The 19,631-nt window shown below is 34.5% G+C and overlaps 1 long non-coding RNA gene, 1 other non-coding gene and 1 pseudogene across 2 annotated transcripts; 1 reads left to right on the top strand and 2 right to left on the bottom strand.

Moving 5' to 3' along the window:
- Positions 1 to 2,331: 2,331 nt before the first annotated feature.
- LOC129239338 (uncharacterized) lies at positions 2,332 to 3,286 on the top strand. The gene is made up of 3 exons (XR_008581833.1): positions 2,332 to 2,375; positions 2,879 to 2,952; positions 3,067 to 3,286. It is a non-coding gene; the product is annotated as an uncharacterized LOC129239338 (long non-coding RNA).
- An 11,150-nt stretch (positions 3,287 to 14,436) lies between these two features.
- On the bottom strand, positions 14,437 to 14,665 carry LOC129239961 (U11 spliceosomal RNA). The gene has a single exon (XR_008581998.1). It is a non-coding gene; the product is annotated as a U11 spliceosomal RNA (small nuclear RNA).
- A 901-nt stretch (positions 14,666 to 15,566) lies between these two features.
- LOC129239925 (U2 spliceosomal RNA) lies at positions 15,567 to 15,753 on the bottom strand (annotated as a pseudogene).
- Positions 15,754 to 19,631: the final 3,878 nt, after the last annotated feature.

The following is a 19,631-nucleotide window of genomic DNA, read 5'->3' as shown; positions in this document are numbered from 1 at the left end:
GAAAAAAAATCAAAGGAACGGAATAAATTTGAAATGAAAAATTTCAAACTCAAAGGTTACTTGATTATTTAGATTATTTAAAAGTATTGAAATGCATATTTAACGATGTTCGAACTGATACGAGTTCAAAATTTTTCAATTTCTTATCCTATTAAATTTTGTATTATTTTTTTTTTCATTTATTAGAAAAAATTACAAACTTTTCCCATGGAAATAATTTTTTTTAATTTTGTATTTATTTATTCTTTTACTTCGAAAATAATTTTAAATTAAATTAAACTTAAAATTACCGGTTCTTTTGGATGAAATACACCCCCAAACCATCACATGCCCACCGTCGTTTTTTATCATCGGTTTCAGATGCTGCGGTTTCAGCCCTTTATTGAGCTTCCGTCAAACCGTGACTTTCCCGTCACTACCAAAGAAATTAGATTTGCTCTCATCCAAGAAAATGCAAAATTCACCCGATCTTAACCCTATAGAAAACTTGCGGGAAGAGTTGGAGCGAGGTGTGCGACAGACGCCAGTTTTTTCTAACTAAACTGCAGAGAACGTTAAATATAGAGAATTCTCACGAGCTACGAATAGTGTGAATTGTCAAAAATGAAGTCTAACCGCCGCCGAGGTGTGGTGAAACTTTTAACAGAGATGTTTAAAGCGATTTCTCCTTTAGCATATTGGCCCTGCACAGTTTTTGCCTTCTGTAGGAAATCAAATTGACGAATAGCCGACGGCATTTTGCAAAGTATTTGCTTGTGCATTTTTATGTTCCCTTGATAAACGAAAATTTATTCGATTTGTATTTTCAAACAAAGGTGATGAAGAAAAAAAAATGGTTGAATATTTATTATATGCGCCAACATTTCAAATCAAAGTAACTTTAATATTTTGATTTAATTTACCTCTCACATTTTGGTATGTGCGTTTTAGTAAATTTAAAACTAAACAAATTTGATGAAAATTTTTACTAATTTTTTGAGTCGAAATTAATTCATAGCATAAAGTGTTTTGGTATATCGACATATGTATTTACATTTGAATATGCATTTATTTGTTCCTTTGGCAAACCAAATTTTTTTCAATTTACATTTTATTACAGGGAATAATAATATACATACATTTGTATGTATGCATTTTCTAGATAGTATAAAATTTTAAAATAAATAAAGGAAAACTTCAAAGAAACGTATTTGCATTTATGGGACAACTAAGTTCAATTGCATCTTTATTAAATATAGTGTTGCACGCATACATATGTGTGCACTGAAGCAACATGACCTACCTCACGAGCATCGCCTTATAGGTATTTCATGTAAATAACCTAATGATCAAATTCCTGCCTCACAAATGCAAAACAAATTTCTTTTGAATATTCATATACATACATACCCTGCAAACCAACGTTCACCAGTTTTTCCAATTTTACCAACACCCCTGCAAACCAACGTTCACCAGTTTTTCCAATTTACCAACACATTCACTCAATTTTTTCCAATAATAGTCACATTTAATTCTGTTGTCATTTTTGATGGGTTATAATATATTTATCTCATAATTTTCGTGAACACTTATTCAACTTAACTATAGTGAGTGTGTAAGTGACAGCAAAAAACAAGTTGCAAATGTCAAATACAAAAATGAATCGCGTTTAATTCTGTGAAAATCTGCAAGCGAAAAGGTAAGTTGAACAATTTTTATTAAATTTTCCAATTATATATATATTTAAACTAATAAAATGTATTTTTATTTTCAGAAAAACGTATTCACAACTTCAAGAGGTGCATCAAAACCAATTCAATTTCAATTAAAAGAAGGAAACAAAGCGGGCATCTTTCTTTTGGTAAGTTTACTCAATGTAAACAAATTCTTTTTCGCTTATAAAATGTGCAAAAGCATGACCAGTGCCGGTGGTCATCGCTTTTGCATCCATACATACACTGCGCAGTGTGTTTTGTGAGAAATAAGGGTTGAAAAGCAATTTGTTGCCCATACATGATCAGTGCGGGGATCCTAACCTGAAATACATACATATGTGTTCTCATAGCTATGGGCAACAAATCTTTTCAATATGTCTAAAGAAAATTATTTAACTATTTTAATATTCCCTTAGTCCGCTGCGTAGTGTATATGAATTAAATATGCAATATATGTATGTACATATATACTGCGAAGTAAAATTCTTATGCATGTACATACATACTTTGCATTCCATACACTGTATGTAAATATGCACGGTTGGTGCATGAAATATGTATAAAACCTCTAATTTAATCTTTTCCATTTTGTATTAATAACATCTTTTTTATACTATATAGGTACAGCAATATAAACGGCGATACAATCAAGAAATTTAAAAGGGATCTGCATCTGACTCGGTAAGTATTAAATCAGTGAATGTGAAATGGAAGATATGGGAAGTGAAAATGAAGATATGGAAAGGCATGACCAGTGCGGTTGGTCATAGCTTTTGTTTATACACTGTGCAGTGAATTGATATGATTGTGTGGCCAAGAAACGTGTCACAGGATCAGTGCGATTAATCCAAACCAGAAAGATGTGCATATGCCATAGTTAAAGAAGCCAATTGTTTGCATTATAAATTTCTATTTGTGGTTTGGTTAATAGCATTCGCCTGCGCAGTGTAAGAAAATGGAAAAAAATGTATGCACGTTTGTAGGATAAGAATAAAATTGTGATATACATATATGTATGTAAATATTTATATACACGAACGTGCATACACTTTTCCATTTATGTATAAGAAATATGCATATACATATAAGCAATTTGTGAAAAGTTGTGTATATCTACATACATATGTTTACATAAATAATCTATATTATTAAACTAATAAATCTTTTTTATCCTTAACTTGTAGCTCGTAAGCGATTTAATTAAAAGGGAGACGTGCAACATTTACCAGCATCCAGCACAGCTACCAGGGCAGATTCAGTAAGTATTTTGTAATTTTTCAATTATTATTTTATTTTTAGTCTGATATTATATCTTTCACATATGTATGTATTTTTTCTAATTATTGAAATTTGTGTTTAATTTTTCTTATAGAACACATTAATACACACACACGTACACGCAGCGGACGTATTTGTTAAGTATCGTAGTTAGAAAAATGAGTAAAAGAACGTTGTCTAATTTATTGGGAAAAGAAAAAAAAATTATGAGGAAAATATAGCGAAATTTCGCAAATTAAATGAAAATGTTAACGTAGAAGCAAATGAAAACTTTCCCAACAGATTAGACGACGATGATTTTCCATCAACAAGTAGAGTAGCTTTGCAAAATTTAGAATATGATATACATACATAGATAGCGGAGATGACAGTGTATTTTTTGAAGATTTAGATGTAGAAGATGTTGAGGTAGATAGTTATTCAGAGGATAGGGATAGTAATTTAGAAAATGCGTTCCTTTTGTCAACCTGGGCGGTTAGTAATAATATTCCTCAAAATAGCGTAGACGATTTGCTTAGGACTCTAAAACTTATGGGTGTAGAAGGTTTGCCACTGTCAGCTAGGTCTCTTTTAGGTACAAGTAGGCAAAAAGTTAATATTAAATTAATTCCAGGAGGTGAGTTTTTATATATAGGTATTCAGTTTTATTTATGGGGTGCAGAATTTAATGTATTGGAAAATTGTGAGGTAGTAAATATTGATATTGGGGTAGATGGGTTAAAGTTATTTAAGAGTAGTTATAGGTGTCTTTGGCCGATTTTAGGATATGTCGTAGGTTCTAAGTTAGGCCCATTTACGATAGCGTGTTTTTCAGGGATGAGTAAGCCAGGTAGCGTTAATGATTTTTTGAGGGACTTTTGTGAGGAAGTAAGTTTTTTGAGGAAGAACGGGGTTAAGGTAGGTAGCAATCTAGTATGTAAGCCGTTTAATATAAGACTATTTAGTGTGACGCCCCCGCTCGTGCATTTGTTACAGGAGTTAATTCGCATACGGCAAAGAACTCCTGTTCCAAATGCACGATCGAGGTCGTCTATACACAAAGAAGGGTAAGCTTCCCGAAGCAAGTTGGAAATTTAAGATCAGATAGCTCATTTAAAATAGAATAGATTTAAGTTATCATAGTTTAGAATTTAAGCAAGCAGAAAGTTTGCTAGAATCTTTTAACTTTGGCATGGTTTCACAATTTCCTCTTGAACCTATGCATTTAGTAGATTTGGGTGTAACAAAAAAGTTGCTCCAGTTACTTATCAAGAAAGGTAACGTTACGAAAATGAATGAGAAGCTTTTGCTTCTTAACAGATTCGTACCGTCTGAGTTTAGCCGGCTTAGCCGAGGCCTTGACCAGATAAGTAATTGGAAGTCTACTGAATTCCGGCAGTTTTTATTATATACCGGGATATTTTTTTTGAAAGACTGCATTAATGAAGATTTATATTATCATTTTCTTTTACTACACGCCGGAATTCGATTTCTCTCTTGTGAGAAATCTTTTAACGTAGAATCGAATGTCGCCAATGAATTGTTAAAGGAATTTTTTGATTTGTTCGGAAATATTTATGGCGATCATCTAATAAGTTATAATGTTCACGGGTTGTTACACCTTTCGGATTGTGTTACAGAATTTGGTCCTTTAGACAAATTTCCGCGTACAAATTTGAGAACTAAATGCAGCATTTAAAAAAAATAATAAACCTAATAAAATTTTGCAGCAAATGTTTTTCGGAATATGGGAAAGATTAAAAATGTCAGATTCTAGCAAACTTTCTAAAAACGACCTTTTTATAATAGATTTTAACAAAGATAAAGATAGTTATTTTCAATGTAATAAGGGGCCCATTAAAATTGTTGGATTAGATAAGGAAACCAACAGTTTTAAATCGCTCCTTATTTCTAATTTAGAAAATTATTTTGTCGAGCCAGTAGAATCTATGTCAGGGCTAGGTATTTGTACAGGTGAAATATTAAGTAATGAAATCCTAATTAGTCGTAGTGATATAAGTTATAAATATTTTTGTATAAACGATAGAAATAAGCTTATTCTTGTCCCCATTCTACATAATTTATTTCGTTCTTTTTTTTAAGTACAATGGAGGACCTAGAAAGTAAGGTGGAAAGAAGTTTCAAGGACTTCGAAAAGAAGGTTATACAAGTATCTTATTGAATTATAACTTTATAAGCATTTTATTATTTAGATGCCAGAAAGAGCGGAATGTCAGGTCCAGGGGCAGCTGATGAGGGAGGTGAAAGTGGCGATGACAAGAGTTCACCAGAGTTTTGGGCGCATCACGGGAGATGCTCTGAGTCCTGAGTATATCAAGATTCAGAGTATGCTCCCAATAACATCGCAGGATGCGATTATTACTCTGGAGGAGCTCTTGAATACCAAGCCATACTCCGAAGCAATGGTAACTATTATTTCTACTATACAATATACAAATGTGATCATGGTTGCTTGAGTTAAATTGTAAAATTAAAATTGTAACATCTAAGAATTCTCCGTATAGCGTTTTTAAAATTTGCCAAAATAAGAGATTTCACAAATTTTGAGATACCTATTTCCACTGAAACAACTATGATTTACATAAAATTACGTACAATAGGGTGTTCAAAAGTATGGCTATTTGTAGAAACTGGAAAATGTATTTTAACTTAGAATATTTATTTCAGAAGCATACATATGGATGTATACAATATCAAATAAGCTCAAAAAATGTTTAATAAAATAAATAACTTAATTTTATCTTTTCTAGCTAAATATTTTGCTGAAGCTGAGGGGTGCAAAAGGATGCATCAAAGGGGTGATGAAGCGCGTTTACTCCGATGCCCTGATGTTCCATTACAATTTTGAGGGGAAAGCCAATAAATCGGCGCTTTTGGGCCTCAAAAGTCTGGAACTTATTTTCGGTATTTACATTTTTTCGTTTATACTTTTTTTTATATATATAACATGTTTTTTATGTATATCCAACAGATACATTTAATAGCACCCCGAAAAGCGAAGTCATCGCAGAAATTCGGAAAGCGGTTTTAATGAGCCACAACCGACATAAGCAAGTCGTTAGGAAGCAAAAACAAAAAATTAATATTCAAAATATTAACTAAAACTAAAATATTTCTAAAGCTAATTTAACTAACACCAAACCTAATTTTATAATGTCAAATTACTTTAATTCATGTTCATTTTCTAACACCAAAACCTAATTTAAGAATGTAAATATTATACTAATTTATGTACATAAAAACTAAAACGTAAACTTTTCTAATAACTTAACTTATTAATGTATATAAATAACTAAAACTAAAATTTGTCTAACACCAAACCTAATTTTATAATGTCAAATTACTTTAATTCATGTTCATTTTCTAACACCAAAACCTAATTTAAGAATGTAAATATTATACTAATTTATGTACATAAAAACTAAAACATAAACTTTTCTAATAACTAAAGTAATTAATGTATATAAATAACTAAAACTAAAATTTGTCCAACACCAAACCTAATTTACAATGTAAATATTACAATAAATAACTAAAACTTAACGTAATTTTATAATGTAAATAGTAAATTAATATAAATAGCTGTACATAAATAGAACATACTAAAAAAATTATTATATATTGTATTAATTTTCTTTAGAAACTAAAAATTAACTAAATAAATATTAAAATTATTCATTAAATAAATAATATTCAATAAATAACCATTTGTATCAGTAATTTTGAAGGATTATTGTATATAGGATCCGTAAGTATTACCTACCCTGTATTATTACCCTGTTGAAGAGATTCTGTTAACTATGTGTTAACAACGAAATTCACTTATTCATGAGATTCTGTTAGCTACATGTTAACAACGAAATTCACTAGTTTATGAAATTCTGTTAACTACATGTTAGCAATAACATTCACCAGCCCAAAAGATTCTGTTCACTACATTTTAACAATGAAATTCACTAGTTTATGAAATTCTGTTAACTACATGTTCACAATAACATTCACCAGCCCAAAAGATTCTGTTCACTACATGTTAACAATAACATTCACCAGCCCAAAAGATTCTGTTCACTACATGTTAACAACGAAATTCACTAGTTCATGAAATTCTGTTCACTACATGTTAACAATAACATTCATGAGTTCAGAAGGTTTTGTTCACTACTATGATTCAATAATAAAAGGTTTGCTCAGTAAGCAGCTTTCTCATTCCCTCTTGGCAAATCGGCTCCCTTAGCAAGATACTGGGTTACTAACTCTAGAATTTTTTAGCAAAAGTGGAAGAAAAGTAAAATTTGTAGGAAAAACATTTCGTTTTCAAAAGGGTGTATAAGAACTTGCTCGGTATGTCCGTAACCAAAACGATATGGAAAACATCCTAACATACAGCTTAAATCAGGATATCCTAGAGCATATTTTTGGGGCAATGAACGTGAAAGATGGACGTTTTGACAATTTGAATCCGATGCCTTTCAAATACAGGTTGGGGGAGTACTAGGTTACACTAAAGATACATAAGTTACCAATAAGAGTCCATTTAGCAATATGTAATTAATCACAGCCTCCTGATGGCAGATGGAGAGTGGTTATGAAGAGAGATTATGAGGAGTTTTTTTCATTGCAGAAGTGCACTCGGAGGGGTGCCATTGCCTGTCGAGGAGCCTCCGCTAATAAAAACAACATTTTCTATCATTTGGTGTTTCATGCCCGGAATAGTTTTTCAGTAGTTAGGAATGTAAAAATAATCTCGACTTGGGGGTCAAAACGCCACACTTACGTGAGTATGTTCACTGCTTGTTGTTAGTCAACTACATTTATGATGAGTTTGCTTCTCCTATGAAAGGAAAGGGCCATAATGCTTAGGTAATATAATAGCGTCATATTGGCAAAACTTCCCAACTTCGTGAGAGGTTTTCAATTTAAAAATTAATTCACAAAATATCAATCTGGGTTTTACTTAATAACCTTTTTTTTTAATATCATTCCCGGCAATTTTCGTTTGTACCATTAAAAAGTAAGTAAAGTAAAGCAAAACATTTTTGCTACCATTTTTAAAAAAAGGTATTTAATTTTTCCACTTTCTTCGCCCTTCTTAAATGCGACCTTTTGTAAGGGAGTGTCAAAATTCTAATGTCACAAGTGAGCAAACCTTTAATAATTGAATCATGGTTCACTACATGTTACCTACATCATTCACAACTTGAATGTCAATTAGAGCAGCACAGCAGTATATGAGAAGTTTCTGTTAGTGCGAGCGAATAAAATCATCACACGTATAGACTGGAAGTAGCAAGTGCACGGCGTAGAATATAAAATTACTACAAAGCTCACAACATCACAGGTGAACGATACCCACAATTTAGCAGTGTAAATAGCAACAAACAAATCAAAAAATTCTGTATACAAAACGCTTCATTACCAGGCACACAGGAAGATGGCATATGCAAATATAAATACATATGTATGTGAATTGAATTCGCAAAAATATTTTTAAAAATTGATTTTAAAGCAGAAGAGTAGTACTTTGCGATGCCGTTGTGGAAAATTAAAAAAAAACTTTACCTTGCTCAAAAAAAAATTAAAAAAATGGCCAAAATCTGCATTTTTTGACTATTTAACCTCAAATTGCCAAAAATCCTGACGTGCTGGAGCATTTTCAAGGTCGTATTTGTTTTCAGGATAAAAAAACCTTCAGGAAACACCCATAGTGGTTTTAGAAACTGTAAAAAAGCGAGATTTTGCAGGCCTGTGATATTAATTTAGTTAATTTCAAACATTTTCGTGTAATTAATTTGAATTGTTGACTTTTTGTGTTTTCTTGTCCTATTTTTTTAGGGCAATTAAATTTTTTACTCATCCCCAATTTATTGAATTGAAATAAGTATGTAAAACCCTATCTACTTGAAAAATGATTTTTTTCAGATTTTAGAATTTTTTTAGAATAATTCCAATTTTGGAGCATACTATAATAAAAAACCGAATATTAAAGTTACTCAGAAGAAATTAAGAAAAAAAAAGTTTTCCGCAGAAAGATTTAAAAAGAATTCTTAAGGGGTTATATACAGTTAAAAGGCCGAAAAAAGCACATTTTCCAACATTTTTCCTGAGAAAACTTTTCAATTTATTGATCTGAAAATTAGTACACATATTATGTTATCTTTTAACTGTTTTCTAAGACTTAGCATTAGTAAAACTATTTATTTGGAAATGAGCTACAGCTGATCCCCGGGAGCTCCTCTCAAAAAGACGTTTCCTTTGCTCACTATATCTCTGAACTGGATCTTCTGAAATTAAAAAAACAAACAGATCTCGCTAAATGGCGGTTTCTAAAAAAAAATCGATTTTTGACGCAAATTTCGACCTTAAGTTGTTGGTAAAAAAAATATTTATCGGATTTATGAGAAAAAATCTTCTTCTAAAAAATATATTTAAGAAGCTTGTGTTAAAATTTTAGACTAATCAGCTTAACCGTTTTGGAGTAATGTTAGTCACCATTTTGAGGAAAACGCGTTTAAAGTATGAAAAGCACTTTCAAGCTCTCTGAAACGCATTGTCAAATTTGCGTGTAACTTCGAAAATATTCATCGGAACGATATTAAATTTTCTGTGTGTATCCTCAAATATATCTACATTAAGAAAAAAACAAATTAAATAAAAAAAAATCGATTTTTTGAATATTCTAACTGTGTGTAATCCCTAAAAACAAAAACCAAAAACAATGGAGAAGCGAATTTTTTGCACATTTTTCTAAAAATAAATACTTTTTTTATTTTTCTATTTCGTTATTTTTCTATAAATCCTATAAATCTAAAAATGTTAGAGATATTAAAAACAAGTTAAGTAAAACAAAATTATTTTATATTTCGTCCTTTTATTTTTGGTGTCATATCCAATTAGCTGATTGCTAAACTCCAACCAAAAAAAATAGCGGAATGTTGAAGGCGTTCCATTCTAACATTCTTCTACAAAATCCTTACGAAAAAATTTATTTAAAGGAACTTTACTAGTTTAAAGACAAAAATAAATCTGAGATTTACAAATTCATCCCAAAAGTTTCCCCATATACGTTCAAGGTAATGATACTCGCCACAAAAATTTCTTCCAAATTAGAAAAAACAAACATGTTTAATAAACATTTTATATTAAAAAAAAATTTATATTAAAAAAAAATATTACTTTAAAAAAAATATTATATTAAAAAAAAAATTATAATAATAAAAAAATATATTAAAAAAAAGTATTGTATTAAAAAAAATATTAATTAAAAAAATAATAATGACATTTGACATTGATAATAATTTCAAAATATTAAATTAAAAAAAATTATAATAATGTATAATAATAAAAAGTTATATTAAAAAAAGTATTTCATTAAAAAAAGTACCTTTATATTATAAAAAATTATATAAAAAAAGTCGTCTTCAAGAAGGTCCGCTGCTTCTTTATAGGGAACTCAATTTGACTATGAATTGCAATCAATTGTGCATTTTTTCGCCTCTCCTGAACATTTGGAATTTTTCGAGTTGTGAGTCTTTTGTATCACAAATGCGCGATATTTATTATTAATTAATGCACGTACACTGTGAAGCCACCTGAATTTTTCGCCGTAGATATGAACAACGTCAAAATTACATGTTTTGTTTGTATTCGTATGTTTACATTTGTGATTGAGCGTTAACAGTTTTAAATTTGAATTAAAATTTCAACTAAATTTTGTATAAATAGTATAAATCAAAATTAAAAAATGTAAATTATGTGCAAAACAAGTTAAGAAGGGTAAAGGACCTTTTTTGCAGTTCCTGCTGAGGAACCGAAACGGCAACAGTGGATAAAATCGTGCCGAATGGGACTACGATGGAAAGACTAGATATATGCAGACCATTTTGCCCAGGTGAATACTGCCCATACGGGCAAAACCGTAAGATTATTGGCAAAAGTCAACCCAAAACCTGCACACCTTTGCACAAGTAAGACGAATTATATGCCACTGATTCCAGTGGAAGGCCATATTGCTGATTTTGGACAATTTAATTTGCAAGAAGTGTCACCTGATTTCGGTATTTTGACAAAAACACCGTAAGTGAAAATGTTGAAAAAAGAAAAAAGTATAAATAAATGATTAAAATGTAGGTCCCATCGATTATGCGATGGCAGAAGAAATACTTAACGATGAACAAAATTTTGATACGCCAGATAAGAATGTATGTATAAAATATTGATTTAATTCACGATGGATAGAATAATGAGATGGCGTCTATCGTAGTTCCGTTACTTTGCTCTCAGCGAATTTGACAATGAGTGACGTAATTTTAGCACCAATATGGCCAGATTAATATTTTCGTAACTTGATTTAGAATTTTTTTGTTATTTAGTCTCCGAGTTTTAGTTATTTCTTCATAAAATTTTTGTAATATGTTCTAATTAATATGTAATGTTTATTGTAAAATATAATTTTTTTTAAAATTAGTTCAATAATTCACTTAGTTTTATTTAACTTTACTTTTTTTTTAAGATCTGCTCACATTACCCATGATTGCGGTTATTGTTGATGTTTATGAATATTCGTTTCTTTTTTGAAATGTGCGTTTATTAACCAAACGTTTTAGTGAATATTTACGCAAAAATAAGATAATTCGTGAAAGTGTATAAGTGAAAAATAAGGAAAAATGAAATGTGCAGTGAAAAATTGCGATAGTAAGAACCTCAATAAAGCGTGTGAAATAAGTAAGCTTTTTTATATTTCCAAAGGATGAGGCGCTCTGCAAACAGTGGATGCATTTCTGCCGACGACGAAATGCCTTCAATCCCAAAACGAGCTTTATATGTATGAAGCATTTTACTAGTGATAGCATTGAAAACCAACTAAATTTCGAAATGGGCAATGTATGTATATAATGTGTAGATTTTAAAATAATTGAGTTCAATATGGTTTTTTCAAACGCCTTAGGGTTTGCTAAAAATCGCCTTTTGAAGCGTGGTGCTGTGCCCACTATTTACATAGAGGATGTGGGTCCCCAGTATACAGAAAACGTTAAAGGTGAAGAAAATAATAAAATCGTTAGCGAGATACTTCAGCAGAGTGCATCTGTCGCAGCCAACGAAGGTACCAATTTAAATTTACAAACGAGTTTCGAAAAATGTTTCTAGCTATATTTTTATAGAATTTTTATGGAAACAATTTTATCCAAAATGCCCGTGGCTAACACCTAGCAAATTTTTCTACTACGACAGCAGTTTGCGGGAAGTTGAGAAGCTGGAATCAGATTTGTAAGTTTTTAAAAGCAATAGGGCGGTATAAACATATTAATATATTCCTAAATTTTAATTTTTAATTTTGTTACATGTAGAGATGCATTAAAGCGCGAAAACAAATCCCTTCTGATGGAAAGCAAAAAGAAAGACTTCAAACTGGCAGCACTTCAGCAAAACTACAACAAGCAAAACAAAAAGCACATCTAGGATATGGAGCAGCTGCAAAAGCGCTTGGAGGAATGCGAAAATGTGTCTAAGAACATGGAGAAAAAGTTAGAGACCATTTTCACGAAGGGTCAGGTAGCAAATCTAAAATTTAGTATCAAAAAACTTACCTGGGCTCAAGAAGATATCGCCAATTCCATTACATTATATACCGCAAGTCCAAAAGCATATAGATTATTGTACAAAAAAGGTTTTTCGCTACCTGGAGTTCGAACGCTTCAGAAATGGGCACAAAAAATTGATATATCCAGAGGTTTGATTAAACCTATTTTTAAATTATTAAAAGCCTCTACGGAAATGGATATTGTGCAAAAGGTGTGTGTTTTGAATTTCGACGAAATGAAGGTCAGGCAAACTTATTGTTATGACTCTTCTATGGACGCTTCACTAGAACCTGCCCATTTTGTGCAAGTAGCGATGCTTAGAGGTGAACACATATTGCAATAAACATTTAATAAGATATATGGAAATTATTATAATACATATACATATTAATTGTCTTTTTAGGACTTATGTGTAAATGGAAGCAGCCGGTTTTCTACGACTTCAACTGTAAAATGACGAAGAACGTGCTTTTTAATATTTTGCAAAAATGCAAAGACTGCGGGTACAACGTTGCAGCGATTGTGCAGGTCCCTCCTTAACGAGCTCGGAATAAATGAATACAAGCCGTGGTAAGTTTAATGAAATATACACCTTGCGTAGTTTATTTCACACTTTGTAACATATGACGCTCTTGCAGGTTGGTTTTTGATGACCAGCAAATCTTCGTATTTGCTGACCTTCCTCATATGCTGAAACTACTCCGTAACCACTTTCTGGACCAAGGGTTCATGCTAAAAGGGAAAGCTGTGAAGAGAGAAATAATTTTTGATTTATTGTCATGCACCTCCAAGGATTTGACAATAACTCATAAAATTTCAGCACTTCAACGTATCTGGACCTCAAAGACAAAAGGTGAAACTGGCAGCAAAATTATTTTCACAGACCGTGGCAATGCCAATTACGAGAGCAGCAAGTTTGGGACATTTAAGTGGCCACAATTGGAATGAGTGCTTTCAATTATTTAAATTAGTAAGCTTTACATACATACATGTTTTTATATTTAAAATATAACATTTTTAGACTAACGATTGGTTTGATATGATGAACGTCAGGATACCACGTGCTGACTCAAGAACACGGTGCTACGCCTACGGTCTAGCAATTAAGGAGCAAGTCCAGACATTAGATGGCATGACGAAAATGATGAAAAACATGAGGGTGATAGGAAGAGATACTTTACTGCCATTTCAAAGGGGTAAACTAATATATTTATGCCAATACCTAAAATGAATAAAATTTACATAGTTACTTCAACCTAAACAAATATTGTGAAATAATAACGTACGAATATTTACTTGCAGGTATCATACGGTCAAACAATGCACTGAAATTGTTGTACGAAAGCGTTCAAAGCCGTTACAATATTAAGTACGTTTTGTCATACCGCTTGAACCAGGATATGCTGGAAAACTTCTTTGGAATCATTCGAGCCAAAGGTGGTTTGCACGATCACCCGGACCAACAAGAGTTCAAGTATCGACTTCGGGGATACTTACTTGGACGAATTGAAGGTGTGATAACAAACGCAGCAAATGTTGAAGAAGATGATACACCAGATCTGGAAATGTTGCAACCATCGCTTACAGGTAATAATTGCTTTTTACACATCACTTATTAATTTTTACTTCTACAGGTGTTATACTGAAAAAAATAATTTCCGAGGAATGGCCGATCAATATAAAGCTAGCAGAACTCGATGATCTCGAATATGATGGTCTTGAAAACTTGACGTCACGCACACTCTGACTTTCTATCATTCTTGGATTTAATTAATTTTATAACGTAATATTTATGTATCAATTATTACATTTACAATGTTTTCAAATCTTATTTATCACCTAGACGAGACTGAACGCTCTCATGCCACGCAATTTTGCCCGAAAGCAAAAGCAATGCACTTTGACAGTTCATGTCTCATATCACAAAAATTATGCACTGGATATGCAAAGCCATACCCCACTGGAGTGCCCAATACGTTCGTATAAAACAGAGGCAAGTGACAAAAATCACTCACTTCAAAATTTATATGAAGTTGAACGTGAACACTGCAATGCGTCCGCACGCAAGGTTGTCAACCCTGAATGGAATTAACGTGCAAGACGAGCACCCTTTTTGAATACGAGCGAACGCCTATGAATCGGAAATACCTTGGCATATGTAAAGTGGATGAGAATTGCTTCGGAGGCGTAACGGTAAATAAATAAATTTGAATTTAAAAAAATATTAGATTAATTACTATGTTTTATCCATTTTTAACTATTTGTGTGGAGAATTCTCCCTTAATGAACGATAAATTCAATAAAAAAATAGTCGGTTTTTTTGACACCATTTCCATATTAGAATTATTGTTTATTATTTGTGAAATTTATTTTTTTAACTTTTTTGTCTTGTGAAATTTTAAAATATAATGAAATATAATTGCCTATCTAATCAAATCATGAAGCAAATTAAATCAACTTTGGATTTTCTGAAGCCGATTAATGCCGACCGAAAACCATTTTTTTTAAATTCCACTTAAGATTTGTACTTTTTGTAATAAAATTGAGCTAATTCTAAGTTTTCTGAATAGTTAAAAGTACCAGCGATTTTTTATTTATGGCTCACATTTTCAGATATTCGCTTAAATTTAAAATCAAATAATATATGTACATATATTAAATATGTCAAAAAACAAGGCTTTCCGGCCTCGGAAACGTCTTCTAAAATTTTCCAATTTGCTCAAAATTTTTTTTGTTAATGAGAAGCTGAATCACACAAGAAATTCTCTTAATTCTATTAAATAAAAAAGACATTAAAACTAAAACTGATGATGAGAAGCTATCATCATCAAAAGTAAGCAGAGTTTTGATTTATGAAAAGCATTAGAAATGAAAAGCAGAAAAATACCCAAACGGACCGAAGAAATAAACTCACAAATTTCACCCATTTTCGCCTACTTGTGCTAATACAAAAATTTATCCTGTCTCTTCATACCAAAGCTAAGAGTATTATCATATTTCTTCTGGTATTTATTCAATAATTTGGGCCGAAATCCCGGCGGTACTGCAATACCGGGCCAACCCGTGGCAGAGGTGGAGCAAGCCCCTAAAACACTCCGCCCATTTCCAAAAATCAGTTTAACATTTGTTGTCCTCCGATGGAGGATCTCTCTTCTCTCGCACTCTTTTCGAGAGTGACGGTTCGCTAGATATAAATAAAAGATTATGCTGCTTCTTAGCTAAGGTTGACTTTTTTCTTTGCAGGTGTTTCATATGAAAGAATTAATCTCGTTATTGCCCCCCCGTTCACCCAGAAGGGGTACCGGAGGCCATAGCCCATCCTTACAATCGCATTCACGTAGGGTCAGGAGGGTTTGAAGTCCGTCCGCCAGGGGCACACCCTAGCCAGGGCGCTCCCCAGGAGGAGCAGAATATTGTCTCACCCCAGAGACGTGCTCCACGTATATGTCCCGTGACCAGTGGATGGTGTCAGATACAACTAGACGGCGCATCATGGACGCGTAGCGTTGGTTAACACGCAAGAGTCTCAGCACCGGCTCGTTGCATGGGTGCCAGGTGCCCAGGGCACCAACGAGGATCGCCTCTACCTCCACATTGTAGCCTCGTGAATGCAGCGCAACAGCCAGCGGGGTATACTTCCTTATCTTCTCGTCCCGCGCCTCTGCGAAACTCTCCCGTCGGTTCTCGAATGGCATGGTTATGTCCACTATGGTGACGGACCTCGTGGTCTCGTTCCTGATGACAATGTCCGGCCTTAGTGCTGAGAGATTCCCACCAGAGACTCCCGCAACTGTCTGGTTGATGGTCATGGTGCCAGGCAGTTTGACAGCTTTTGCCACTCTTGCTACAATAGCGTCATGGCGCAGTTGTCTCGCTGCCGAGTGAGGTGTGCAGTGGCACAGCACGTGCGGCAAGGATTCCAGGGCGTGATTACATCTACGGCAGCGCTTGTCCCCCTCATCCCATCTTCGTGCCCCGTTTAATGGGAACACGTCGAGCCGGGCGCGGTGGACAAAACGCCACTCGGCAAACCTGGTGTAACTGCCGCTTCTCATAAAATGATTGGCGACCCTTACACCAGATGAAACTCGTAGACTTTTCCCTGGTCTGGCTTCGCGAGGAGCGTCGCGAGGTAATGCTCCTGTATGGCCGTTCTCAGCCGGTTGATCACCTGGGTCCTGGCCTCTGGGGGGATGATGACTGTTCTGCCTCTAGAGCTCTTACACTCCAGCGATAGTTCGTCCCGGCCGCCATCGTGTCTCCATTTCAGCTCCAGCTTCGCAGCTTGGCGTCTCGTTGCCACTCTGACACGTGACCAAAATGAGGAATTGTCGGTGCTGGGCCCAAAGAACTCCCCCTCCAATGAGCCAGAGAGGTATTCAGCGATGTCCTGCTGAACTGGTGGTCTTTTCAGCTTCCGCTGAACCGTGTCCGACAGCGTCTCCCTCGCCAACGCGCTCACGGACCCATCCGCACAGGTTAATATCCTGAACGCATGAGCTACCGTGAGTACGTCTGCCAGGTCCGCCAACGGAAGCAACCCTCCACCACCGCTATACGGGGGTATGAAGACCACCTCCGGACTGGCGCGCTGCGGAAGGTTCAGCCAGCGTTTACCTGCTCTCTTGATGGCTTTGTCCGCCGCTGTGAGTCCCGCCTTCCGGACCTGAGCTCCCCTCATCACGAAATCTAGCCTTGGTAAGATGAAAGTGGCTACGGCGTCAAACTTCTGCCATGGGGTTAGCAGAGAGTCATCCACCGTCCTAACATCAGTGATGAGCTGCTCAATGGTGGCAACGGGTGTTTGTCTCACTTGGTAGCCAGTTGGTATTCCTAGATGTTGGTAGGCTTGTCCCGCTTGGAGCGCCTTCACTGGCTCATGGTCCATGATAAACTCAGTGGGTACTGCGCGCTGCTTACCGCCCTTGCCCCTAAGATGGAGGGTGGCGCATTTTCCAGGATTAAACCTGAGCCCGATCTTCTTGGCTTCGCTTCTCGGCCTCATTGCTAAGATCAAAGTGATCAAAGTGTGTTTTTTGTCTTTTGTTTTTCTTTGTTTTTTGTCTTTTTTTTTTCTTTTCTTTTTTTTTCTTTTTGCGAGTGTCCAACTAGACACTTGAATGATTGTTTACCCATTTGTGGAATTATTTGTCAATTCACTCAACAGTATTATTGAGAGTTATAATGGCGGATGAACCTGCGGGGATTCTGGCGAGCGGCCGGGGTCACCAACAGAGATTGTCATTGAATTTCCTCTTCCCTCAGAATTCCGATGCCCAAAGTGTGCGGGTCCTCGGAAAGGACGAGGGGCCTGTATCTACTCCTCGCACGGAGGGCTTGCTAAACACATAAAGTTTGACCATCCGGGTGAATATGTACTGGTCTTCCAATGTGGCGTTTCTGGCTACAGAGGGGGGACAGCATATCCCGCCAATGATGTGCGAACTCATCATGCCAAAAATCATGTCGTTAACCGGCCCGCTCTATCGACAGAAACGAGGGCACGTGGTCGTACCGGATCTGACAGGACAGCCAATAGTAGTAGCAATAGCACTATTACCGCATTAAGATCTAGCGCGAGAGCCAGAGTCAGCTCAGATAATTCCCTCATTAGCAGTAGAGTCACTCCCGACAGAAGTAACGGACCATCACCAGGAAACCCCCCACCAAGGGTCACTCGGAGACATCCATCCCTTAGTTCCCAGCGTGATGAGACTGGCGCCACGATCTCTCGACCCTCCGGCCGCACTATCACCACCAGAGTTAAGCTGATACACTTTGATCTTAGCCATAAGGCCGAGAAGCGATAACCATTCAACGCAAACAAACTACCTTGTCAATATATTTTCTAATAAGCCATTCGAGAATTACAGAACTTCGAGTGCACCACACCTTCGTAATCGAAAAAAAACAGTCAGCATAACCTTAATTTTTGAGCGACTTTGGCGTGGTTTTTTGGGTTGATGTACGGCCCTCATAGGTTGTCTGCAACATTTTTAAGGCGTCTGAAGCCGAAATTTTGTTGGAATAACAAAATTTCAAACAAATTCTTTGTTCAACTTGAATTTCCATCGTTAAATTCGAAGAACACACTCGAGCTTGACTTGTTTACAGTAGCACAGAAAACAAACTATGTGACATATCACGCTGAAATTTGCCATGTAAGCTTATAACAGCCCTACCAAAAAACAAAAAATTTATTTTTGCCATACGTCATTTGAGTAGAAGATGTATAAAATATTGATTTAATTCACGATGGAGAGAATAATGAGATGGCGCCTATCGTGGTTCCGTTACTTTGCTCTCAGCGAATTTGACAATGAGTGACGTGATTTTAGCACCAATATGGCTAGATTAATATTTTCGTAACTTGTTTTAGAATTTTTTTGTTATTTAGTCTCCGAGTTTTAGTTATTTCTTCATGAAATTTTTGTAATATGTTCTAATTAAAATGTAATGTTTATAATTTTGTAAAATATACATTTTTTAAAAATTAGTTCAATAATTCACTTAGTTTTAGTTAACTTTACTTTTTTTTAAGATCTGGTCACATTGCCATGATTGCGGTTATTGTTGATGTTTATGAATATTCGTTTCTTCTTTGAAATGTGCGTTAATTAACCAAACCAAAATAAGATAATTCGTGAAAGTGTATAAGTGAAAAATAAGGAAAAATTAAATGTGCAGTGAAAAATTGTGATAGTAAGAACCTCAATAAAGCGTGTGATATAAGCTTTTTTATATTTCCAAAGGATGAGGCGCTCTGCAAACAGTGCCGGCGAGGAAATGCCTTCAATCCCAAAACGAACTTTATATGTATGAAGCATTTTACTAGTGATAGCATTGAAAACCAACTAAATTTCGAAATGGGTAATGTATGTATATAATCTGTAGATTTTAAAATAATTGAGTTCAATATGTTTTTTTCAAACGCCTTAGGATTTGCTAAAAATCGCCTTTTGAAGCGTGGTGCTGTGCCCACTATTTACATAGAGGATGTGGGTCCCCAGTATGCCGAAAACGTTAAAGGTGAAGAAAATAATAAAATCGTTACCGAGTTACTTCAGCAGGGTGCATCTGT

This window comes from Anastrepha obliqua, chromosome 2, assembly GCF_027943255.1.
Source record: "Anastrepha obliqua isolate idAnaObli1 chromosome 2, idAnaObli1_1.0, whole genome shotgun sequence".
NCBI classification, from domain to species: Eukaryota; Metazoa; Arthropoda; class Insecta; order Diptera; family Tephritidae; genus Anastrepha; species Anastrepha obliqua.
The sequence above is the reverse complement of the archived record's forward strand: the minus strand, read 5'-3'. Positions and strand labels throughout refer to the sequence as shown.